The sequence below is a fragment of the Cnephaeus nilssonii genome (assembly GCF_951640355.1).
Source record: "Cnephaeus nilssonii genome assembly, chromosome: 3".
NCBI lineage: Eukaryota > Metazoa > Chordata > Mammalia > Chiroptera > Vespertilionidae > Cnephaeus > Cnephaeus nilssonii.
The window spans coordinates 12,300,825-12,327,135 of NC_137074.1; the positions used below are offsets into that span (position 1 = coordinate 12,300,825).

General features: G+C 43.7%; 2 pseudogenes across 2 annotated transcripts; both read right to left on the reverse strand.

Annotated features, from left to right (window-relative positions):
* Window positions 1-3,064: 3,064 nt before the first annotated feature.
* Window positions 3,065-14,605, reverse strand: LOC307097268 (protein regulator of cytokinesis 1-like; annotated as a pseudogene). Its single transcript has 3 exons — window positions 14,461-14,605; window positions 3,873-4,476; window positions 3,065-3,636 (listed from the first exon to the last, which is right to left on the reverse strand). The product of its transcript is annotated as a protein regulator of cytokinesis 1-like (transcript).
* Window positions 5,265-9,135, reverse strand: LOC307097207 (protein regulator of cytokinesis 1-like; annotated as a pseudogene). The gene is made up of 4 exons: window positions 8,411-9,135; window positions 8,049-8,191; window positions 5,839-6,022; window positions 5,265-5,508 (listed from the first exon to the last, which is right to left on the reverse strand). The product of its transcript is annotated as a protein regulator of cytokinesis 1-like (transcript).
* Window positions 14,606-26,311: the final 11,706 nt, after the last annotated feature.

The following is a 26,311-nucleotide window of genomic DNA, read 5'->3' on the forward strand; positions in this document are numbered from 1 at the left end:
TTATTTATTGTTAACAACATATATTTTACAAGAGGACAAGTAAGTATATACATACTAAAACAGCAGGACTCCCACGTGGAGCCCGAGACACACTGGACGCCTCTTAGAAACATTTATTGCTCTTACAGCGGGACTGCGTGGGTGGAGCAGGAATAAATAATAGTGCTTTTGGGAGAATCATAGTGACCAGTAGGGTAGCTAAAGACAGGGCCCCTCTGAGTACGGTGTAGCAGGAACAATACCCCAGGACTGACGTGCAAAGTTCTAGATCTCCCAACAAAGTATCTAAGGACGCACTAGGCCTGGGATGGGCTTCAGTCTGTAAGCCAGGACGTGGTAATGAGCATGCCCATGGTTGAGATGCCTGTGATTCCCTCAAAGTTGCCAAATGTTGTCTGAACTGGTTCAGCTCTTCCAGGCTGGGAACAGAGTCGCTGTCATGCAAAGAACCCCACACAGTTCTTGATCTTTTTCCACAAATAGTTTCAATTCACTTTTCCTCTCCTGTTCCTGTTTGGGACTCAGCTCCACCTGAGTGTGCAAGTCTTTTTCTAGCTGCAAGACTGTCGGCTCTCCTTCCTTCTGAAATGGCTCAACAGGCAACTCGCTGCACAAGACAGCCAGCACACCTACACTGGAGAGAGAGGAAAGCCACCCTGTGTACCTGGGTCCAGTGTAGGCACAGGAAGCCACGGCTCGCTGACTGATCAGGGCTTCTTAGGAATGGATGTTGGTTGATTTAGGATTCGAGTTGTAGCATCAGATTTGGAGGCCTTTGAAAGTTCTCGCTTGCGTACTTTGCCCGGTGTGGTGTGAGTCATTCCTCACCGCTTGTTGGGTGTTCTGTGAGAACTGCCATACAGCATCTCTGTCTGGTTCTGCTTCTTGTTCTTCAGTTGCCTTTGCTGCCTGGCTTGCTCTTTCTCTAACTGATGCATCTCCCACTGCTCAGTCACATGCTCCATTAATTTCTGGTTATGGACCACAAATGATGTTGAGTGTTTCTGTTCCCACATTTCAATCTGGGCCTTCATTTCTTCTTCCAGTTTAGAGATTGTTTTTTGGAGCCTGGCTCTTTGCTTTCCCTCTTTTAGATGAAATCGGGCGAGTTCAGGGTGGTATGGCCATAGACTACTTTTCCTCATTTAGACCACAAATGATGTCGAGTGTTTCTTCCCACATTTCAATCTGGGTTTTCAATTCCTCTTCCAGTTTAAAGAGTGTTTTTTTGGAGCCTGGCTCATTGTTTTTACTCTTTTAGATGGTATCGGGCGTGTTCAGGGTGGTATGGCCATAGACTACTTTTCCTCTTTTAGACCACAAATGATGTTGAGTGTTTCTTCCCAAATTTCAATCTGGGCCTTCAATTCCTCTTGCAGTTTAAAGAGTGTTTTTTGGAGCCTGGCAGTTGCTTTTCCTCTTTTAGAAGATTTCCTCCACGATTTGTAAATCTACTTGGATCTGATGGTTTTCTCTTAAACTCTAAGAAAAGCCTCCAGCTTTCTTCCCACTTCTGCATGCCTTCCAAGAGTTCTTTGTGAACTTCGTAGTAGTTTCTTAAAGGCACAACCTTAGCATCATGTACCTGGAGCAGACTTCCTGTGTAGTCCTCATCATAGTAAGCAGCAAAATCTTGTCTCTGCTTTAGGAGGGAGAGAGGGGTCCCCTAAAGGGGATGGCCGCCGCTTTCTTTTTCTTGAGGCATTATAAAGGCTGTGGCTCTTTGTCTGAACATGACCCTTTCTAATTGGACTCTTCCCCAATTTAGGACCCCCATGCTTTCCTCATTGGTCACTCTGCTAAGGCCAAAGCCCAAGTGGTGCCTCCCCTGCTTCTTTCCCTATATTCTGTGTCTTTTCTTTGTCCTTCAGATATTCATCTTATCTGCTCAAGTTGGAGTTACTTTTGATCTACCTTATGGTACCTAGCAATCTTATCCTGCCAAGCCTTGAGACTGAAACCGCTGGCTTCTCTGCTCAAAACAGTAAAATGGCCTTTTTTTTTTTCCTTTTTTCTCTTGGCCAGAGATTTATTACCCCATCTTCGTAGGCCAGATGTATTTCTGTCCTTGGTTTATGGCTGTCTTAATTGCTGAGGCCAAGAGGCCTCTACCCTCTCTGGACCCCCTCCCTTCCTGTCTTAAGTTAGCTAGTTAACCCTTTTCAACTGCATCGTTTTGGGGTAGAGATGTGATTATTTACTTTTCTTGTAATCTAGCAACACACATTTTTATTTATTGTTAACAGCATATATTTTACAAGAGGACAGGTAAGTACATACACGCTAAAACAGCAGGAATCCCAAGTGCAGCCTGAGCCACACTGGACGTGTCTTAGAACCATTTAGTTCTCTGACAGTGGACTGCGCGGGTAGAGCAGGAATAAGTAATAGTGCTTTTGGGAGAATCATAGTGACCAGTAGGGTAGCTAAAGACAGGGCCCCACTGAGTACGGTGCAGCGGGAACAACACCCCAGGACTGACATGTGCAAAGTTCTAGATCTCCCAACAAAGTATCTAAGGACTCACTAAGCCTGTGATGGGCTTCAGTCTGTAAGCCAGGCCGTGGTAATGAGCCTGCCCAGGGTTGAGATGCCTGGGTTTCCCTCAAAGTTGCCAAATGTTGTCTGAACTGGTTCAGCTCTTCCAGGCTGGGAACAGAGTCGCTGTTATAGTGTGGCATGCAAAGAACTTCACACAGTTCTTGATCTTGTTCCACAAGTATTTTTCATTCACGTTTCCTCTCCTGTTCCTGTTTGGGCCTCAGCTCCACCTGAGAGTGTGAGTCTTTTTCTAGCTGCATGATTGTCGGCTCTCCTTCCTCCTGAAATGGCTCAACAGGCAACTCGCTGCACAAGACAGCCAGCACTCCTACACTGGAGAGAGAGGAAAGCCACCCTGTGTACCTGGGTCCAGTGTAGGCACAGGAAGCCACGGCTCGCTGACTGATCAGGGCTTCTTAGGAATGGATGTTGGTTGATTGAGGATTCGGGATGTAGCATCAGATACGGAGGCCTTTGAAAGTTCTCGCTTGCGTACTTTGCCCGGTGTCATGTGAGTCATTCCTCACCGCTTGTTGGGTGTTCTGCGTGAACTGCCATACAGCATCTCTGTCTCGTTCTGCTTCTTGTTCTTCAGTTGCCTTTCCTGCCTGGCTTGCTCTTTGTCTAACTGATGCATCTCCCACTGCTCAGTCACATACTCCATGAATTTCTGCTTATGGACCACAAATGATGTTGAGTGTTTCTGTTCCCACATTTCAATCTGGGCCTTCAATTTCTCTTCCAGTTTAGAGAGTGTTTTTTGGAGCCTGGATCATTGCTTTTCCTCTTTTAGAAGAATTCCTCCATGATTTGTAAATCGACTTGGATCTGATGGTTTTCTCTGAAACTCGAAGAAAAGCCTCCAGCTTTCTTCCCACTTCTGCACGCCTTCCAAGAGTTCTTTGTGAACCTCATAGTAGTTTCTTAAAGGCACAAACTCAGCATCATGTACCTGGAGCAGACTTCCTGTGTTGTCCTCATCATAGTAAGCAGCAAAAGGTTGTCTCTGCTCCTGGCTGTAGAAACACTGGTCCCAGTACTTAGGCAGCTCCACTGGTATTGCCTCAATCAATTTCTTCATGTTTTGAATTTTTACTTAAGTTTTTTAATTTTTTAAAAAATCTGAACAATGTTTATTAAATTAAAACAAAACCTTTTCCTGTGTTTGAAAAACCATGCTGGAGTATGTGCACCGCCTGGGACAACACGTTTCTCACACCACGGGTACGTACAGAGCAGGATGCCCACGCTGAGGTCCCCTCTCCCCCCCTGCTCCCCAAAAACGATGCCACAGGGTGCCACAGCTTCAGTATCCAGCCCCGGAAAACCACAGAGTCCGGCGCTGGCCTGACTCAGCCAGTTTTGAATTTTTAATTCATCCAAGCGATCCACTTCTAATTGCAGCGCCCTCTGAACGATGGCCACAACAGCTTCTCTCTCTCCTTCTGGTGTTCGCAGTCTGTCCCAGAGCTCCCGGATCTGAGCCCGCAGCCCCTCACACCTGCTTCGTTTTGTGCTTCCCGCCTTTCCAGCTGCTGTAGCAAGTTCGGTAGTGCTGCCATATTTTCCAAAGTCAAACAAAAGGCATTTCACCCTCACACACCACATCTCTTTCGAAGCTTGTGTCTGGGGTGTGATCTAATTCTTCCATACACAGTGTGATCTGTCTTTGTGTGTTGACCAACTCCTCACGCCGAGATGCCTGTGTTTCCCTCAAAGTTGCCAAATGTTGTCTGAACTGGTACAGCTCTTCCAGGCTGGGAACGGAGTCACTGTCAATGTCATAGTGTGGCAGGCAAAGAACTTCACACAGTTCTTGATCTTGTTCCAGAAGTACTTTTAATTCACGTTTCCTCTCCTGTTCCTGTTTGGGCCTCAGCTCCACCTGAGAGTGCAAGTCTTTTTCTAGCTGCAAGTTGTCGGCTCTCCTTCCTCCTGAAATGGCTCAACACGCAACTCGCTGCACAAGACAGCCAACTCTTTTTGACAGGTGCCTGTGCTTTTAATGAGCCTTGCCTTCAGACTTTCCTCTTCAGCCATCATCATATCCAGGTGCTTTTGGGAGAATCGTAGTGACCAGTAGGGTAGCTAAAGACAGGGCCCCACTGAGTACGGTGCAGGGGAACAACACCCCAGGACTGACATGTGCAAAGTTCTAGATCTCCCAACAAAGTATCTAAGGACCCACTAGGCCTGTGATGGGCTTCAGTCTGTAAGCCAGGCCGGGGTAATGAGCCTGCCCAGGGTTGAGTTGCCTGTGTTTCCCTCAAAGTTGCCAAATGTTGTCTGAACTGGTTCAGGTCTTCCAGGCTGGGAATGGAGTCTCTGTCATAGTGTGGCATGCAAAGAACTTCACACAGTTCTTGATCTTGTTCCACAAGTAGTTTTCATTCACATTTCCTCTCCTGTTCCTGTTTGGGCCTCAGCTCCACCTGAGTGTGCAAGTCTTCTTCTAGCTACAAGAATGTCGTCTCTTTCCTCCTGAAATGGCTCAACAGGCAACTCGCTGCACAAGACAGCCAGCACTCCTACACTGGAGAGAGGGGAAAGCCACCCTGTGTACCTGGGTCCAGTCTAGGCACAGGAAGCCACGGCTAGCTGACTGATCAGGGCTTCTTAGAAATGGATGTTGGTTGATTGAGGATTCAGGACGTAGCATCAGATTTGGAGGCCTTTGAAAGTTCTCGCTTGCGTACTTTGCCCGGTGTGGTGTGAATCATTCCTCACTGCTTGTTGGGTGTTCTGCGAGAACTGCCATACAGCATCTCTGTCTCGTTCTGCTTCTTGTTCTTCAGTTGCCTTTGCTGCCTGGCTTGCTCTTTGTCTAACTGATGCATCTCCCACTGCTCAGTCACATACTCCATGAATTTCTGCTTATGGACTACAAATGATGTTGAGTGTTTCTGTTCCCACATTTCAATCTGGGCCTTCAATTCCTCTTCCAGTTTAGAGAGTGTTTTTTGGAGCCTGGATCAATGCTTTTCCTCTTTTAGAGAAGATAGGGCGTGTTCAGGGTGGTATGGCCGTAGACTGCTTTTCCTCTTTTAGACCACAAATGATGTTGAGTGTTTCTTCCCACATTTCAATCTGGGCCTTCAATTCCTCCTCCAGTTTAAAGAGGGTTTTTTGGAGCCTGGCTCATTGCTTTTCCTCTTTTAGACGAAATCGGGCACGTTCAGGGTGGTATGGCCATAGACTACTTTTCCTCTTTTAGACCACAAATGATGAGTGTTTCTTCCCACATTTCAATCTGGGCCTTCAATTCCTCTTCCAGTTTAAAGAGTGTTTTTTTGGAGCCTGGCTCATTGCTTTTCCTGTTTTAGAAGATTTTCTCCACGATTTGTAAATCTACTTGGATCTGATGGTTTTCTCTTAAACTCTAAGAAAAGCCTCCAGCTTTCTTCCACTTCTGCATGCCTTCTAAGAGTTCTTTGTGAACCTCGTAGTAGTTTCTTAAAGGCACAACCTTAGCATCATGTACCTGGAGCAGACTTCCTGTGTAGTCCTCATCATAGTAAGCAGCAAAAGCTTGTCTCTGCTTTTGGAGGGACCGAGGGGTCCCCTAAGGATGGGTGGCTGCCACTTTCTTTGTCTTGATGCATTATAAAAACCATGCTGGAGTATGTGCACCGCCTGGGGTCCCCTAAGGATGGGTGGCTGCCACTTTCTTTGTCTTGATGCATTATAAAAACCATGCTGGAGTATGTGCACCGCCTGGGACAAAGGCTGTGGCTCTTTGTCTGAATATGACCCTTTCTAATTGGACTCTTCCCCAACTTAGGAACCCCGTGCTTTCCTCATTGGTAAATCTGCTAAGGCCAAATCCCAAGTGGTGCCTCTCCTCCTTCTTTCCCTATAGTCTGTGTCTTTTCTTTGTCCTTCAGATATTCATCTTATCTGCTCAAGTTGGAGTTACTTTTGATGTACCTTATGGTACCTATCATCCTTATCCTGCCAAGCCTTGAGACTAAAAACGCTGGCTTCTCTGCTCAAAAAAGTAAAGTGTCCTGTTTTTTTCCTTTTTCCTCTTGGCCAGAGATTTATTACCCCAGCTGCTCAGGCCAGATATATCTCTGTCCATGGTTTATGGCTGTTTTAATTACTGAGGCCAAGATGCCTCCATCCTCTCTGGACCCCCTTCCTTCCTGTCTTAAGCTAGCTAGTTAACCCTTTTCAACTGCATCATTTTGGGGTACAGATCTGATTATTTACTTTTTTTTGTAATCTAGCAACACATATTTTTATTTATTGTTAACAATATATATTTTACAACAGGGCAAGTAATTATATACACACTAAAACAGCAGGACTCCCACGTGCAGCCCGAGCCACACTGGACGCCTCTTAGAACCATTTAGTGCTCTGACAGAGGGACTGCGTAGATGGAGCAGGAATAAATAATAGTGCTTTTGGGAGTATGGTAGTGACCAGTAGGGTAGCTAAAGACAGGGCCCCACTGAGTGCGGTGCAGTGGGAACAACACCCCAGGACTGACACGTGCAAAGTTCTAGATCTCCCAACAAAGTATCTAAGACCCACTAGGCCTGTGATGGGCTTCAGTCTGTAAGCCAGGCCGTGGTAATGAGTCTGCCCAGGGTTGAGATGCCTGTGTTTCCCTCAAAGTTGCCAAATGTTGTCTGAACTGGTTCAGCTCTTCCAGGCTGGGAACGGAGTGGCTGTCAATGTCATAGTGTGGCATGCAAAGAAGTTCACACAGTTCTTGATCTTGTTCCACAAGTAGTTTTCATTCACGTTTCCTCTCCTGTTCCTGTTTGGGCCTCAGCTCCCCCTGAGTGTGCAAGTCTTTTTCTAGCTGCAAGATTGTCAGCTCTCCTTCCTCCTGAAATGGCTCAACATGCAACTCACTGCACAAGACAGCCAGCACTCCTACACTGGAGAGAGAGGAAAGCCACCCTGTGTACCTGGGTCCAGTCAAGGCACAGGATGCCATGGCTCGCTGACTGATCAGGGCATCTTAGGAATGGATCTTGGTTGATTGAGGATTCGGGATGTAGCATCAGATTTGGAGGCCTTTGAAAGTTCTCGCTTTCGTACTTTGCCCGGTGTGGTGTGAGTCATTCCTCACTGCTTGTTGGGTGTTCTGAGAGTACTGCCATATAGCATCTCTGTCTCCTTCTGCTTCTTGTTCTTCAGTTGCCTTTCCTGCCTGGCTTGCTCTTTCTCCGGTACATCTCCCACTGCTCAGTCACATACTCCATGAATTTCTGCTTATGGACTACAAATGATGTTGAGTGTTTCTGTTCCCACATATCAATCTGGGCCTTCAATTCCTCTTCCACCTTAGAGAGTGTTTTTTGGAGCCTGGCTCATTGCTTTTCTTCTTTTAGAAGACTTCCTCCACGATTTGTAAATCGACTTGGATCTGATGGTTTTCTCTGAAACTCGAAGAAAATCCTCCAGCTTTCTTCCCACTTCTGCACGCCTTCCAAGAGTTCTTTGTGAACCTCGTAGTAGTTTCTTCAAGGCACAACCTCAACATCATGTACCTGGAGCAGACTTCCTGTGTTGTCCTCATCAAAGTAAGCAGCAAAAGGTTGTCTCTGCTCCTGGCTGTAGAAACACTGGTCCCAGTACTTTGGCAGCTCCACTGGTATTGCCTCAATCAATTTCTTCATGTTTTGAATTTTAACTTATTTATTATTATTTTTTTAAAATCTGAACAATGTTTATTAAATTAAAACAAACACCTTTTTCCTGTGTTTGAAAAACCATGCAGGAGGATGTGCACCACATGGGAGAACACGTTTCTCATGCCATGGCTATGTACAGAGCAGGATCCCCACGCTGAGGTCCCCTCTCCCCCCCTGCTCCCCAGAAACGATGCCACAGAGTGCCACAGCCTCAGTACCCAGCCCCGGAAAACCACAGAGTCCGGCGCTGGCCTGACTCAGCCAGTTTTGAATTTTTAATTCCTCCAAGCGATCCACTTCCAATTGCAGCACTCTCTGAACGATGGCCACAACGGCTTCTCTCTCTCCTTCTGGTGTTTGCAGTCTGTCCCAGAGCTCCCGGATCTGAGCCCGCGGCCCCTCACACCTGCTTCGTTTTGTGCTTCCCGCCTTTCCAGCTGCTGTAGCAAGTTTGCCATATTTTCCAAAGACAAACAAAAGGCATTTCACCCTCACACACCACATCTCTTTCGAAGCTTGTGTCTGGGGTGTGATCTAATTCTTCCATACACAGTATGACCTGTCTTTGTGTGTTGACCAACTCCTCACGCCGAGATGCCTGTGCTTAACTCAAAGTTGCCAAATGTTGTCTGAACTTGTTCAGCTCTTCCAGGCTGGGAAGAACGGAGTGGCTGTCAGTGTCATAGTGTGGCATGCAAAGAACATCACACAGTTCTTGATCTTCTTCCACAAGTAGTTTTCATTCACATTTCCTCTCCTGTTCCTGTTTGGGCCTCAGCTCCACCTGAGAGTGCAAGTCTTCTTTTAGCTGCAAGACTGTCGGCTCTCCTCCCTCCTGAAATGGCTCAACACGCAACTGGCTGCACAAGACAGCCAACTCTTTTTGACAGTTGCCTGTGCTTTTAATGAGCCTTGCTTTCAGACTTTCCTCTTCAGCCATCATCATATCCAGGTGCTTTTGGGAGAATCGTAGTGACCAGTAGGGTAGCTAAAGACAGGGCCCCACTGAGTACGGTGCAGCAGGAACAACACCCCAGGACTGACATGTGCAAAGTTCTAGATCTCCCAACAAAGTATCTAAGGACCCACTAGGCCTGTGATGGGCTTCAATCTGTAAGCCAGGCCGTGGTAATGAGCCTGCCCAGGGTTGAGATGCCTGTGTTTCCCTCAAAGTTGCCAAATGTTGTCTGAACTGGTTCAGCTCTTCCAGGCTGGGAACGGAGTCGCTGTCATAGTGTGTCATGCAAAGAACTTCACACACCTCTTGATCTTATTCCACAAGTAGTTTTCATGTTTCCTCTCCTGTTCCTCTTTTGGCCTCAGCTCCACCTGAGTGTGCAAGCCTTCTTCTAGCTGCAAGACTGTGGAATAAGATCAAGCCACGGCTCGCTGACTGATCAGGGCTTCTTAGGAATGGATGTTGGTTAATTGAAGATTCGGGATGTAGCATCAGATTTGGAGGCCTTTGAAAGTTCTCGCTTGCGTACTTTGCCCGGTGTGGTGTGAGTCATTCCTCACCGCTTGTTGGGTGTTCTGCGAGAACTGCCATACAGCATCTCTGTCTCGTTCTGCTTCTTGTTCTTCAGTTGCCTTTGCTGCCTGGCTTGCTTTTTCTCTAACTGATGCATCTCCCACTGCTCAGTCACATACTCCATGAATATCTGCCCATGGACCACAAATGATGTTGAGTGTTTCTGTTCCCACATTTCAATCTGGGCCTTCAATTCCTCTTCCAGTTTAGAGAGTGTTTTTTGGAGCCTGGCTCATTGCTTTTCCTCTTTTAGATGAGATCGGGCGTGTTCAGGGTGGTATGGCTGTAGACTACTTTTCCTCTTTTAGACCACAAATGATGATGAGTGTTTCTTCCCACATTTAATCTGGGCCTTCAGTTCCTCTTCCAGTTTAAAGAGTGTTTTTTGGAACCTGGCTCGTTGCTTTTCCTCTTTTAGAAGATTTCCTCCACGATTTGTAAATCGACTTGGATCTGATGGTTTTCTCTTAAACTCCAAGAAAAGCCTCCAGGTTTCTTTCCACTTCTGCACGCCCTCCAAGAGTTCTTTGTGAACCTCGTAGTAGTTTCTTAAAGGCACAACCTTAGCATCATGTACATGGAGCAGACTTCCTGTGTAGTCCTCATCATAGTAAGCAGCAAAAGCTTGTCTCTGCTTTAGGAGGGACAGAAGAGTCCCCTAAAGTGGGGTATCCACCGCTTTCTTTGTCTTGAGGCATTATAAAGGCTGTGGCTCTTTGTCTGAACATGACCCTTTCTAAATGGACTCTTCCCCAACTTAGGATCCCTGTGCTTTCCTCATTGGTCACTCTCCTAAGGCCAAAGCCCAAGTGGTGCCTCCCCTCCTTCTTTCCCTATATTCTGTGTCTTTTCTTCGTTCTTCATATATTCATCTTATCTGCTCAAGTTGGAGTTACTTTTGATCTACCTTATGGAACCTAGCAACTTTATCTTGCCAAGTCTTGAGACTGAAACTGCTGGCTTCTCCGCTCAAAAAAGTAAAATGGCCTGTTTTTTCTTTCTTTTCCTCTTGGCCAGAGATTTATTTCCCCAGCTGCGCAGGCAAGATATATTTCTCTCCTTGGTTTATGGCTGTTTTAATTGCTGAGGCCTAGATGCCTCCATCCTTTCTGGACCCCCTCCGTTCCTGTCTTAAGCTAGCTAGTTAACCCTTTTCAACTGCATCATTTTGGGGTACAGATCTGATTATTTTCTTACTTTTGTAATCTAGCAACATATATTTTTATTTATTGTTAACAATATATATATATTACAACAGGACAAGTAAGTATATACACACTAAAACAGCAGGACTCTCACGTGCAGCCCGAGCCACACTGGACGCCTCTTAGAACCATTTAGTGCTCTGACAGCGGGACTGCGCGGGTGGAGCAGGAATAAATAATAGTGCTTTTGGGAGAATCGTAGTGACCAGTAGGGTAGCTAAAGACAGGGCCCCACTGAGTATAGTGCAGCGGGAACAACACCCCAGGACTGACATGTGGAAAATTCTAGATTACCCAACAAAGTATCTAAGGACTCACTAGGCCTGTGATGGGCTTCAGTCTGTAAGCCAGGCCGTTGTAATGAGCCTGCCCAGGGTTGACATGCCAGTGTTTCCCTCAAAGTTGCCAAATGTTGTCTGAACTGGTTCAGCTCTTCCAGGCTGGGAAGAACGGAGTGGCTGTCAATGTCATAGTGTGGCATGCAAAGAACTTCACACAGTTCTTGATCTTGTTCCACAAGTAGTTTTAATTCATTTTTCCTCTCCTGTTCCTGTTTGGGCCTCAGCTCCACCTGAGTGTGCAAGTATTTTTCTAGCTGCCAGATTGTCAGCATCCTTCCTCCTGTAATGGCTCAACACGCAACTCACTGCACAAAGCAGCCAACTCTTTTTGACAGTTGCCTGTGCTTTTAATGAGCCTTGCCTTCAGACATTCCTCTTCAGCCATCATCATATCCAGATGCTTTTGGGAGAATCGTAGTGACCAGTAGGGTAGCTAAAGACAGGGCCCCACTGAGTACGGTGCAGCCGGAACAACACCCCAGGACTGACATGTGCAAAGTTCTAGATCTCCCAACAAAGTATCTAAGGACTCACTAGGCCTGTGATGGGCTTCCATCTGTAAGCCAGGCCGGGGTAATGAGCCTGCCCAGGGTTGAGATGCCTGTGTTTCCCTCAAAGTTGCCAAATGTTGTCTCAACTGGTTCAGGTCTTCCAGGCTGGGAACTGAGTCGCTGTCATAGTGTGGCATGCAAAGAACTTCACACAGTTCTTGATCTTGTTCCACAAGTAGTTTTCACATTTCCTCTCCTGTTCCTGTTTGGGCCTCAGCTCCCCCTGAGTGTGCAAGTCTTCTTCTAGCTGCAAGATTGTCGGCTCTCCTTCCTCCTGAAATGGCTCAACAGGCAACTCACTGCACAAGACAGCCAGCACTCTTACACTGGAGAGAGAGGAAAGCCACCCTGTGTACCTGGGTCCAGTCTAGGCACAGGAAGCCACGGCTCGCTGACTGATCAGGGCTTCTTAGGAATGGATGTTGGTTGATTGAGACTTCGGGACTTAGCATCAGATTTGGAGGCCTTTGAAAGTTCTCGCTTGCGTACTTTGCCCGGTGTGGTGTGAGACATTCCTCACCGCTTGTTGGGTGTTCTGCGAGAACTGCCATACAGCATCTCTGTCTCGTTCTACTTCTTGTTCTTCAGTTGCCTTTGCTGCCTGGCTTGCTCTTTGTCTAACTGATGCATCTCCACTGCTCAGTCACATACTCCATGAATTTCTTCTTATGGACTACAAATGATGTTGAGTGTTTCTGTTCCCACATATCAATCTGGGCCTTCAATTCCTCTTCCAGTTTAGAGAATGTTTTTTGGAGCCTGGCTCGTTGCTTTTCCTCTTTTAGAAGAGATCGGGCGTGTTCAGGGTGGTATGGCCGTAGACTGCTTTTCCTCTTTTAGACCACAAATGATGGTGAGTGTTTCTTCCCACATTTCAATCTGGGCCTTCAATTCCTCTTCCAGTTTAAAGAGTGTTTTTTTGGAGCCTGGCTCGTTGCTTTTCCTCTTTTAGAAGATTTTCTCCACGATTTGTAAATCTACTTGGATCTAATGGTTTTCTCTTAAACTCTAAGAAAAGCCTCCAGCTTTCTTCCCACTTCTGCATGCCTTCCAAGAGTTCTTTGTGAACTGCGTAGTAGTTTCTTAAAGGCACAACCTTAGCATCATGTACCTGGAGCAGACTTTCTATGTAGTCCTCATCATAGTAAGCAGCAAAATCTTGTCTCTGGTTTTGGAGGGACCGAGGGGTCCCCTAAGGAGGAGTGGCCGCCACTTTCTTTGTCTTGATGCATTATAAAGGCTGTGGTTCTTTGTCTGAACATGACCCTTTCTAATTGGACTCTTCCCCAACTTAGGAACCCCGTGCTTTCCTCATTGGTCACTCTGCTAAGGCCAAATCCCAAGTGGTGCGTCTCCTCCTTCTTTCCCTATAGTCTGTGTCTTTTCTTTGTCCTTCAGATATTCATCTTATCTGCTCAAGTTGGAGTTACTTTTGATCTACCTTATGGTACCTAGCATCCTTATCCTGCCAAGCCTTGAGACTGAAACCGCTGGCTTCTCAGCTCAAAAAAGTAAAGTGACCTGTTTTTTTTCTTTTTCCTCTTGGCCAGAGATTTATTACCCCAGCTGCTCAGGCCAGATATATCTCTGTCCATGGTTTATGGCTGTTTTAATTACTGAGGCCAAGATGCCTCCATCCTCTCTGGACCCCCTCCATTCCTGTCTTAAGCTAGCTAGTTAACCCTTTTCAACTGCATCATTTTGGGGTACAGATCTGATTATTTTCTTTTTTTTTGTAATCTAGAAACACATATTTTTATTTATTGTTAACAATATATATTTTACAACAGGACAAGTAATTATATACACACTAAAACAGCAGGACTCCCACGTGCAGCCCGAGCTACACTGGAGACCTCTTAGAACTATTTAGTGCTCTGACAGCAGGACTTTGTAGATGGAGTAGGAATAAATAATAGTGCTTTTGGGAGAATCGTGGTGACCAGTAGGGTAGCTAAAGACAGGGCCCCACTGGGTACGGTGCAGCGGGAACAACACCCCAGGACTGACACGTGCAAAGTTCTAGATCTCCCAATAATGTGTCTAAGGACCCACTAGGCCTGTGATGACCTTCAATCTGTAAGCCAGGACGTGGTAATGAGCCTACCCAGGGTTGAGATGCCTGTGTTTCCCTCAAAGTTGCCAAATGTTGTCTGAACTGGTTCAGCTCTCCCAGGCTGGGAATGGAGTCGCTGTCATAGTGTGGCATGCAAAGAACTTCACACACTTCTTGATCTTGTTCCACAAGTAGTTTTCATTCACGTTTCCTCTCCTGTTCCTGTTTGGGCCTCAGCTCCACCTGAGTGTGCAAGTCTTCTTCTAGCTGCAAGATTGTCAGCTCTCCTTCCTCCTGAAATGGCTCAACACGCAACTTGCTGCACAAGGCAGCCAACTCTTTTTGACAGTTGCCTGTGCTTTTATTGAGCCTTGCCTTCAGACTTTCCTCTTCAGCAATCATCATATCCAGGTCCTTTTGGGAGAATCGTGGTGACCAGTTGGGTAGCTAAATACAGGGCCCCACTGAGTAGGGTGCAGCAGGAACAATACCCTAGGACTGACATGTGCAAAGTTCCAGATCTCCCAATAAAATGTCTAAGGACCCACTAGGCCTGTGATGGACTTCAATCTGTCAGCCAGGCCTTTGATATGTTTATGTACAACCTGAGTTAATTGTAACCACTGTTACAACTATGGGAATCCCAATCAATTCCCATATTTCCCGAAGGTGATTCAGGGCCATCTGGATATATAATATGGACTCCTCCGCAATCACCTCACTTCTCATGATGGAAGTCTCCCAGTCACCTGAGGGCGAGGTCCAAGACCCACTCCACCCGGAACTGAACCGAGCGGTGCAACCAGCCCCTATCACCGGCTCGCACAGGATCTGCCACTTCGCGAGCCATTAGGCACCTGCGGGATTTTTCTGATTATTTTCTTAAAATAAATCTCAGAAGTGGAACGGTTTATTTTCGATATAATATCAAATTGTTTTCTAGAAATATTGTATAGTTTTCCTAGTAATTTTATGAGTCTTTTTTTTCTGTACGCCTTTGTACATCAAAGCTTTTCTTGTATGGAAGAGATATTTAATTATTCAATTCGCAAATCTTATTTTGTGCATTAAGCGTCTTTTAAAAAACACATATTCAACTTTATTTTGTTATTGTCTTAATATTGCTTCTAATATGTCTCCTTTCTCATGAAGCCCTTTTGGAAAGGGATCACTTCTCTGTCTGGTGAATTGATTAGCTCAAGACTTCTGAAAATATGTAACTTTTTCGGACTGCACGTTTTCTCTCATTAATACCTACAAATACACCCAACCTGAATGTGAGGCTTGAAAGGATCAATAGAGACACAGCAGGGAAAAAGGTTCTGCCAGAGAAGCTTTGATGGGTGTTTTTACAAAGAAGCATGTGTCTCTCATCTGAATGCTCCACTTTAAAAAGGGCAGACAGACATTCCCCCCAGGGCAATATTGATTTTGAATCTTAACCGCAACCTCATTCCTAATCAGAATGTTGTTCTAGAAGAGTAATTTTCAACCTTTTTCATGCCATGGCACACATGAACTAATAACTAAAATTCTGAAGCACACCAAAAATATTTTTTTTTGCCAATCTGACCAAAAAAAAGTAGGTATAATTTTGATTCATTTACACCAGATGGCTACTGTTGTGTTGCTGTTGTCATTTTTTTTTAAAAAATTTGATAATCTAAGGGAGAAGAGATCAGTGCCCCTTCGTCAGGTATTGCATATTTTAAAAATTCTTGCGGCACACCAGTGTGTCTGCTGTGGTACACTGGTTAAAAATTGCTGTTCTAGAATTTTATTATGAATCTCCTTAAAAGAGAAATATGTTAGCCTCTGACCAGGCAAAGCAAGGTGAATTTAGTAGAAAATAAAACACATTAAATAAATCAAGGTAAAATACATTTTTCTTTCCTTTATCTCCCAAATATAATTTTTCACCTTTTCCCCCATTATTATTATTATTTTTAATCCTCACCCGAGGATATTTTTCCATTGATTTTGAGAGAGCGTGGAAGAGAGAGGGAAAGACAGAGAGAAATATCAGTGTGAGAGAAGCACATCCATTGGTTGCCTCCTGCACATTCCCTGACCAGGGCCTGGGCTGGGAAGGAGCCTGCAACCAAAGTATGTGGCCTTGACCGGAATCAAACCTGGGACTCTTCAGTCCGCGGGCTGATGCTCTATCCACTGAGCAAAACCAGCTAGGGCCCAAATATAAATTTAATTAAAGCACAGATGAGGCAGAGTCCTGTGTTTATTTTTTTAAAAAATAATTTAAACTTTCATAAAATATATTTTTCGATATTTAAAAGGTGGTTGAGGACAGAATAGGGGATCCTAATTTGAAGATTTAATAGTTGAAACAGTCAACCTCTGATATTAGAGTGGTAATAAGGGTCATTCCATCAGCTAGATGTAATTTTAAATCTTTCCCCAGTGGGTAAAATGTTAAAGAGTTAGTAAAAAGCAACAGGAGAAAAACTCCTATCTGAATAATATTTTCTTGTGCTTCAGGGAAGCAAAACTACATGGTGGTCACTTATCTTAAAAAAAAAAAAAAAGGGTATTTGCCATTTCCCAAAGAGAAGCAAGAGAGAAGTGTTTGATATTGAAGGGGGCCAAAGTTTTGCCCCCTTGAAGCTGCCTTTTGGGATATTGACTTTAAGCTGGCTATTAAACAAGAGAGTTTGAAAGAACCTTTGATCCCCTGCCCTCTTTTCTCCCTGAAATTCAGATAGAAAACCCTGCCTCAGGAGGAAATCTTAGGATAGTCACCTTAGCCTAATTGGAATTAAGTATGGTAGCTAGGAAGGGTTACATAGCCACTGTGTCCCATTGTTTCTGAGTCACCAGCAAGAATATGCTTGACATATGTGTTCTGTTCTTCCTTATCTTCTGAAGTCTAATACCCGTCTCCACTTCTCTCTATTGTCCAAAAGGTCACATGTGCCAAATGTTGCCTTCCTTTCTTTGGAATATTCGTGCATTTGTAAATTCCCCCCATGAACATGGATGAAGTTTGATTGTGTCTTGTTAATCTGTTTCTGTTAATTTAAGTATTAGCCCAGATAGAAGAACTTAGAAAGTGGGAGGAAAAGTACCATTTTTTTTTTTAGCTTCCACAGAATCTAAATCAAACTATTGTACCTCAGAGAGAAAAAGAGAGGTCAGTGTTTAGAAATACACTGAGTGGCCAGATTATTATGATCTCTGAATGCATAATAATCTGGCCACTCAGTGTATATCCTATATAATAAAAGGCTAATATGCAAATTTTCCCCTCCACCAAGAGTTCAACCAGCAGGCAGACTGGCCAACTGCCCATGTCCCCTCCCCCTGGCCAGGCTGGCCAGACCCCACCCATGCACGAATTCATGCACCGGGCCTCTAATTATATATACATAATATATATATATATATATATATATATATATATATATATATATGCACACACACACACACACACACACATATACTGAGTGGCCAGATTATTATGCGTTCAGAGATCATAATAATCTGGCTACTCAGTGTATATATCTCCTAATGTACCTAGAAACCTAAGTTTCTTCTTAGATAAACAAGAAAAACTCAATACCCTCTAAAATGATTATAGCCCCTTAAAAGAACATTTGGCCATTCCCTTCTGCCAGATGAGCTGGGAATATCCTATGGGCCACAAAGGCTGTTGTGACCACATGCCAGCCTTCTGCCCTGCCTTTACTACCACGACCTTCCCTCAGGTTATAGAGTCAGGAATTACTCAGTTTCAGAAGTTGAAGAATCAAAGTTAGTGGAAGTACAACCTTTGAATTCCTCTTGACGTTTATCTGAAGCTCCTTTAGAGTAAAGCAATTGCCTATTTCTATCAATTTGCATGAGCAGCTGTAACTTACAATTCAAATAATTAAACTATCTGAGCCAGGAATCTCTATTGCTTTTGTTTATCTGTGTTTTTTTTCTCACACTGTAACTGCATGCTATACAGGCAAAAGCTATCAAAATAGGTTGTAATAAACCTCTTAAAATAGTAAATTTGGGGGACAGCAGGTAGGTTTCTACAACTAAATGTTTAACAACATGGTAATAAAATTCTAGGCCAATAGGTTGAATGTCTTAGGTAAATGAATATCATTGTTATAACATTTTTGTTGCCTGTAGTATATATAGAAAAGTAATTTTAGAGAATTCGGTTAAAGCAAAAGTTTATTACATTATTAGTATAAACATTTATATTTATATTTGCTTAGAATCCGTACTCTCCTTTGGTAATTTGAAATGGACATTATGGTGCTGTAAAAACTTGAAATGGCTTAGACAATTGCAGTGGCTTCAAAGGAAATCAATACACACAGTGTTGAATTTTACCCAATAGGAAAATAGTCTTTTTATACTTAATTGTACACAAAGCACAAGTCAGGCAGAAAAATAAAAAGAGCATGAATTACTTTGGCTGATTTGTTTTAACAGGACAAGAAAAGAACTTCAGTTAGGTCTTCCGTCTGTCTGAATGGTAAAAAAACACACCACCTGCTTCCTTATAAGATTATTGCTCTCAATAAATGTCACCGTTTTCATTTGGAAACCCCCATTCAGCTGTCCTTTTCCCAGCCACAAAATAATAAACCACGGATACCATGGTCAAAATAAATTCCTTGTTTAGGGGACACTGACTGGAGAAAGCTGTCCAGAGAGAGTCATGGCGGACTGCTTGCCTTTCACTGCCTGGTATCTTTGTGACACAAATGAGCTGAAGGGTTTTCTAAAACAGAGCATGAATAGCACTTGCTTTATAGTCATGTTTCTGATAAATTGATAAAAAGGCTGCTTAACAACTAAGGCTAATACCGCTGTTAATGCGGTAATTCTTTGAAATACCGCTAGGAGGTGCTGTCCTCCACTAAAAGGTGCTGTCCTCCCTCACCACAGTGGATGGATGTGTTTGCAGAGGACTGCATTCTTTTAAGAACTTCACATAAATCATTACAACCACGGGCTGCGAAGTTAAAAAAAAAATCACAATGATAATTCTAAAAATGATTATTTCCAAATCAGATGTCTTTGGATTATAAATAATTTCTTTTAGGGCATAATGCTAAATGACAATTTTGTGTACACACACACACACACACACACACACACACACACAAACCATTTTACATGGAAGAGTCATACCTTTGTCCCCCAATTGGCAGAGCACATTTTGAATGTGGGAGTGTCAATACATGGAACTGCAAAGATTCTTAGAAATGTATACTTATTTTAAGCTTCCAGCTCTTTCCTCAGGCATATGTTTTTTAATTAAGTGGGAGTTTATGTGGATATTTATATTATAGATCTAGACCTTTCATCCAAGAATGAGTGGATCATGCCCCTGGTGAATGTTGTAGCCTGTACCTTACAGGCATTCTTTAAAGATAGCCTATTGCAACTTGGGAAGATTTTGATGTACTCTTTTTTTTTTTTTGAGACGGTTTTAAATATTAAAAAAAATAAAACACAGAGAAAAAATGAACTCTTTAGTTCAACACAATTCAGAGAAAGGAAAAAGTGGAATTTCAGAGCAAAGGGATAATGTATCCTTGTTTAGGTTATCATGTTCCCACACACTCCGTACTCATAAAGAAATAATTTCACTCCATGACACAGGAACCTTGAATGGTAGCTCAGAAATGGTGATAGCGGATACTGGAACTAACAAAAAATGTTGCTTGTCCTTGATTATTCTGTGCCGGAATGAATAGAATCCACTCGAAGGACAAGGAAAGGAACTTTATAGGAAAGGCACTAAATGTACTAAACAGAGCAGTCAAAATCACTCCTTATTTTTAAGCGAATTAACCTTTATTGTCAGCTTTTCTTTGAGCCAACCAAAAAGGATTTTGTATCTGTCCTTAAAGAATAAGGCAATTATTTTTCTTTGTAGGTAAATTTAGTTGGCTTAAGTCTTTACAACTTTTTAAATATAAAAGTAAAAGTCCTAGAAAATGTAACATTTCAAAATGTCTTTGTCCCCAAATGTAGTGTCAATAGGGTGCACCCAGCTGTTAAAAGTTATCATCCTTGCTTACCTGCTTTCATAACTTTATTTTTTTTTTCTGGTTACACATGCTGATTTATTTATAGTTACTTTGTTTACAATACTATTTTAAACTTGGAATTAAAAAAAGTGTGTATTTTATTAAAGCCCCGCATTCAATGTCAGGGCCCTTTAAAGATTTGTTCAGGTGTTACGCCTTTCTGGTAAGGCAACATCTTTCCCCATAGTCTACATGGTTACATTGCAATCAGTCCAGAGTGGTACAAGCTAACCTTCAAAGTTAATTTTTAACTTAAATATTTTAAAAAGTAGAGATTCCAAAAATGCCTTTATATTATTCTAAAAACAGCCTTGGAGTCAACTTTCTAAGGGTGGTTTATAAATTCGGTTATTTGCAGGCTGTGAGTCAGTTTATAACACAGCAGACACGGAATGCAGACTTTGCAGCAGGTGAAACAAAACTGAGTCAAAATATGGTTTTTGAAATATAACGAAGACAGGACAATCCTGTCTAAGAAAGATAATCCAGAAATGAAATATAAAGTTAAATTTACCATTGATTTTATACTGTGCATCAATACCCAGATCCCTGAACTTATAGAAAACAGGTTAACTGGAATGAGAAAAAGAGGGAGGGGTGGCTGACAAAGATGAAGAAAGTGAAGAAATGGAAATTTGACTCACTGAAAACCAGGTGAAGTACTTGAAATGCTGTACCTTTAAATTTAGGTTTATATGATTTGTGTTCACATGAAAGACTTGTTCTAAGCTTAGTAGAGATGATCAAGTCTATACATGACACATTTATCCATTATTGTATTTCTATCTACACACAAAAATGCTACTGTGACAAAACACAAAATGCAGTCTACTTTTTTTCCATTTTAAAGACCAAGGATTTAAAAGAATGCTGTTTGCGAAGTTTCTGAACTATTTTTATTCATAGGAGACTATCTCCTGTTTTTCTGATCAATATCTCTCAGTAGAAATGATTTCAGAACCCTTTGAAAGAGAACATTTTAAACTGTTCAAATACTCTGTTGTCAATCAACTACATAATACCAGAAGATGGTTTTTAAGTTGTATACCTGCAGATAGCTCATGCAAGCTTCAGTTCATAGTATAAGTTCATGTTGGCTGGAGAAGTATCTTTAAATTTAGTTTCATTGTTTCTGAAAAATCATTAGCTCACTAATGATTTGGTTATAATCTAAAGAATAATATCTATAATAATAAAAGCGCAATATGCTAATTAGACCGGATGTCCTTCCGGACGACCTTCCGGATGAAGCTGAGACGTCTGGGCCAAGGCAGAGGCGGCTGTGGCAGCGGTGGGGGCTGAGCCCCTTGTACAAATTTCATGCATCAGACCTCTAGTATTTAAATGATTCAGAGTTCTCTGTGTAACATGTAGAAACATTTGAAATATAGATGAAATCTTTTTCTATTGGATCTTATTAATATTAAAATAAATTTATGATAGCATAATTAAAAAGGTTAGAAATCTAGTTATTGTGTATATAAAAGTGACTATTTAATCATTTTAATTTTAAACATAAGAAAGGAAATCAATATTTTAAATACATTCACTTCAAACTAAGATAATTTTATTAATCATAGCCTTGAAGATTCTTTGTTAAAAATGAAGTCAATTTATCAAAGATTTGTAATTTTATCAACTTCAGTGCTAACTACTATTGTAATTTTGTTTTTGTAGTATTTCTGTCACAGACTCATATCAAAAGATAATTGGATCAAGTTGGGTGTTAAAAAATTTAACTTTCATTGAAATGCTTAAGCTATTTTTAGGGATTATGTAGACAGTTAGCAGCATTAGCTATATTAAAATCAAAAGATTTTAGGAAAAGTTAGCTTCTCCATACAGAAACAGTCACCAATTTTTAATTTATGATATGGGAATTAGTTTACCTGGGAAACCCACTGAATAAAAATTATCCTTTATTTGCAATATTGAGGAAAAGGATGACTGACAATAAATATGCTTATAGGTGGTCAAAATATTTAGATAAAAGAATAACAATCCCAGCTCATTTTCTGGCAATTTTATCAGTTGTGACAACCCTGATGCCTTTAGAGTGGCTCATTGGAAGCTCCATGTTCTGATGTACATTATTTTAAACTAGAGGACTGGTGCAAAAAAATTTGTGCACTCAGGGGGATCCCTCAGCCCAGCCTGTGCACTCTCGTAGTCCAGTACCCCTTGGGAGATGTCTACCTGCCGGCTTAGTCCCGCTCCCCAGGTAATCAGGCCTAAGCTAGCAGTCAGACATCCCTCTGGCAGCCCAGGAGCCATCGGGGGATGTCTGACTAATGGCTTAGGCCCGCTCCTTGCCATTAGTTGGACATCCCTAGTGCTGTCATGGAGGTGGGAGAAGCTCCTATCACCACCTCCTCGCTGTCCAGCCATGAGCTGGCTTCTGGCTGAGCACCACTCCCCCTGTGGAAGCCCACTGACCACCAGGGGGCAGCTCCTGCATGGAATGTCTACCCCCTGGTGGTCAGTGCACATCATAGCAACCTATCATTCCTGGTCATTCTGCCGTTAGGGTCAATTTGCATATTACCCTTTTATTACATAAGATTTCCTAAAGAGACCCCATACACATGCTGCACTGCTAACAGAGCCTTGTTAGAAGTTGTGGGGTGATCAGAAGGCGTAGTCTGGGTTGAACAACACACCTTTCCCTCCCCCATTTTCCCCAGTGGCCCACACACACAGGGTCTCTAGATTTGGGCTGCTTCATCATCAGTCATTTCTCCTGGTGACCTCCTGGTGACCTTGCACCTGCTGGGTTGACTGCACGTGAACTTCTGATTAAGTCCACCTCTATCTTTAAATCCTTTCCTCTCAGATAATTTTCAGCTTTGTCTTCTAGCCATTGTCTCTTAGAAGAAGTTGGAGGCGCTTTGTGGGTCCTTCCTGCTCTGGTAGGTAACACCAGGGCAGAACCTGGTAGGAACGTGTCTCTTCTGCCTAGACAAGCTCCAAGGACTAGCTCATTTTATTCATCACTGTCACCTTGCCAGCCCTGCTCCTGGCAGCCTGCTAGCTCTGCTGTTCCACAAAGGGGCTTATTTATGTTCCCTCTCCTGGAACTAGCAGGAGCCCCAACAAATGGACTGGCCACTTGGTTTCTGGTGAGGAGGGAAGCTGGCCCAGGGGTGCTGAGCAACATCTGTATGTCACAGAGCACAGAGGCGCCTCCATCATCACCACCACCTACGGTGGTGAGGGGGGTGGGATGGGGCGATTCTCAATTCTGTTATCTTCTTTAACACAAGCCCAAAGATTTCCCCTCACAAGCCTGGTTTGGAGGAAACTTCTCACCAACATAAACATTTATAAGCTGGTGGAAGGGAGGGATATTGCATTCATAGTGTCCCAACACTTAAGCACTTTCATGATGAAGACATGGACTCAGTCATGAAGATATCCCTTCATCCTTGAAACAAAGACATTGCCTCTAAGGCTTTATTCTACACTAGGGGGCCGGTGCACAAAATTCGTGCACTGGAGGGGGGTGTCCCTCAGCCCAGCCTGCACCCTCTCCAACCTGGGACCCCTTGGGGGATGTCTGATAGCCCCCTAACGGTTCCCCTGCCAGCCTGGTTGACATCTAACTGCTCCCCTGCCAGCCTGATCACCCCCAACTGCCCTCACCTGCAGGCCTGGTCCACCCCCCCCAACTGCCCTTCCCTGCAGGCCTGGTCCCGCCCAACTGGACTAGCTGCAGGCCTCGTTGCCCCCAGCTGCCCTCCCCTGCATGACTGGTCGCTCCTAAATGCCCTTCCCTGCCGGCCATCTTGCGACAATGTGGGAGTGGCCATCTTGTGATGGCGTGGTGGCAGCCATCTTGTGGTGGCCATCTTGTGATAACATGGGGGTGGCCATCTTGTGACAATGTGGGGGCAACCATCTTGTGATGTGAGAGCATGAGGGTCAAGTCAATTTGCATATTACCTCTTTATTATAGAGGATTCTCACATTTTCCTTCACTACTTCAGGCTGTGGTTATACATGCCTCTGCCCTCCTCTCACTCTTCTTCTCTCTTCTCCTTTCCTTCCCCATCCTTTCTTTTACAACTTCATTTTCATAAACAAAGCAAAGTGTATATGGACATTGATGAGGCATGATAAAAGTTACTTTTACAGTGACTTTTTTTAGGATGAACATAAATAATGATATTTCATATTTATTAACCACAAAGAGAGGTCCAGATATTTTTGTTATGCAATATATTTTAGCAACACTGCTTCTACAGAAGGAGAAAGAGTTTTTTGTTTTTTGTTTTTTGGAAGGAATTCAGGTTCAAATGCAGATGTCATGAACAAAGTTTTTTAATTGCTAGTGGAATAGTTCATTATTAGGTTAGATCTGGTGGATTTTGTGTTCCCAGTTTCCTCCCTGGTCTACGCCCAAGGGACAGGAGATCAGTGTTCTGAGCAGAGAAGCCAGGTGTATGATGAGAACATATAATTTCCTTTTTAATTCCATGAAATTGATTTAAGAGAACATAGTTGCTTTTCTGAAATTCAGAGAAATGACTCAGAGAAACTAAAAATATCAACTCCCTTCAGTGATGCTTTACTTTCTTTCATGACAGGTCTGCTCCCCCATTAGTAGCTTTCTATGATAAGAAAGCCTGAAGAATGTGTTCTATTAATATCTACTTGAAAAAAAGTGTAATAAATAAGCAAAGGCATGTGATAATAATGGGCTTTTAAAAGTAGAAATTGAAAGAAAGAAAATAAAGTATATTGATTAACCAAGACTTCCCAAAGAAAAATCTAACGTAACTTTTTCAACATTTTATAATTTAATTATTCATATACTAGAGGCCCGGTGCACAAATTTGTGCACCAGAGGGGTCCCTCAGCCTGGCCTGAGCCCTCTTGCAATCGGGGACCCCTTGGGGTATGTCAGACTGCCAGTTTTGACTCAAGGCCTGGCCTGCGGGTGGGGATCGGGCCTAAACCGGCAGTCCGACATCCCCCAAGGGATGTAGCAGTGTATGAAGCAGCCAGGGAGGAGCAGGAAACCAGGACAGGCACTGCACTGCTCCCGCTCATCCCGGCTCCACTGTGCCTGCCGCCATGGCCACCGCTCAGTAGGAGGTGGGAAAGACTCACACTGCCACAGCTGCACTCACCAGCCATGAGTCCAGTGTCTGGCGCCCGTTGGTCAGCTAAGCTGCACTCCTGTTGTAGGAGCGTACTGACCACCAGGGGGCAGTTCCTGCATTGAGTGTCTGCCCCCTGGTAGTAAGTGCACATCATAGCGACTGGTCAACCAGTCATTCAGTCATTCCGTCATTCGGTTGTTCGGTCACTTAGGCATATATATATATATATATATATATATATATATATATATATATACACACACACATACATACACACTAAGGGCCCAGTGCACGAATTTGTGTACCTTGAAAGGAACTATGGGCCACAAGGGTGTGGTAGGCACAGGGGTGGTCTCAGCCCATACTCCACACCCCCGCATAGCCCCTTCCACCACGGCCCTTGGTCCCCTGTTTGCCGGCAGCCCTGCTTCCACTGCCGCCGCTCCCACACGCTGATGGTGTCAGCCCTGCTCGCAATCGCTGACGACACTGAGCAATTGGGGCCAGTGCCATCAGTGGGTGCGAGTGGCGGCTGCTGCCCCAATCACCCCTCAGAAGCAGGGGGAGGTAGAGAAGCCCTTAGGAGCTATCAGAGCCAGCAGCTGCTGCTCGCACCCACTGATGGCGCCGAGTGATTAGAACCGGCACCGGGCACTGGCAGCAAGTGCGAGCGGGGCCGGCGCTGGCAGTGGGTGCGAGTGGAAGCTCTGGTGCTCACAGTAGGTGCGAGTGGAGCTGGCGCAGGCAGCAGGTGCAAGTGCCGGGTGGGACTGCGGTGCGCAGAAGCAAAGAATGTTCAGTAACCACCAGAGGCTCGCCCCAATGACAGCGACTGGCGCCCCGCCTTGGTATGGTGCCCCTGCTCACCTGCTCCACTATTCTACCGCAGCCAACTCCTGCCATGTTCTGCACATGCCCCCTGGTGGTCAGCACATGTCATAATGACTGGTTGTTTGGTGTTTAGTCGTTTGGTTGTTTCAGTGTTCCGCCGTTCGGTCTATTTGCATATTAGCCTTTTATTATATGGAATATATATATATATATATATATATATATATATATATATATATATACACACACACATATAACGTCTAAGGGTTCTGTTAACTCTATTTACTAGGCTTTCTTAAGGAAAAAATATCTCTTTTTCAGTTTATTTTTATGTTTAATGTCTTCCTAGACTTTATTATCAAAAGATGACATGCCCACTGCTCACAGCAGCTGCAATTCATTAGCCTAATGGATTGGAATTGTAGGTTGCCTTAGGAATT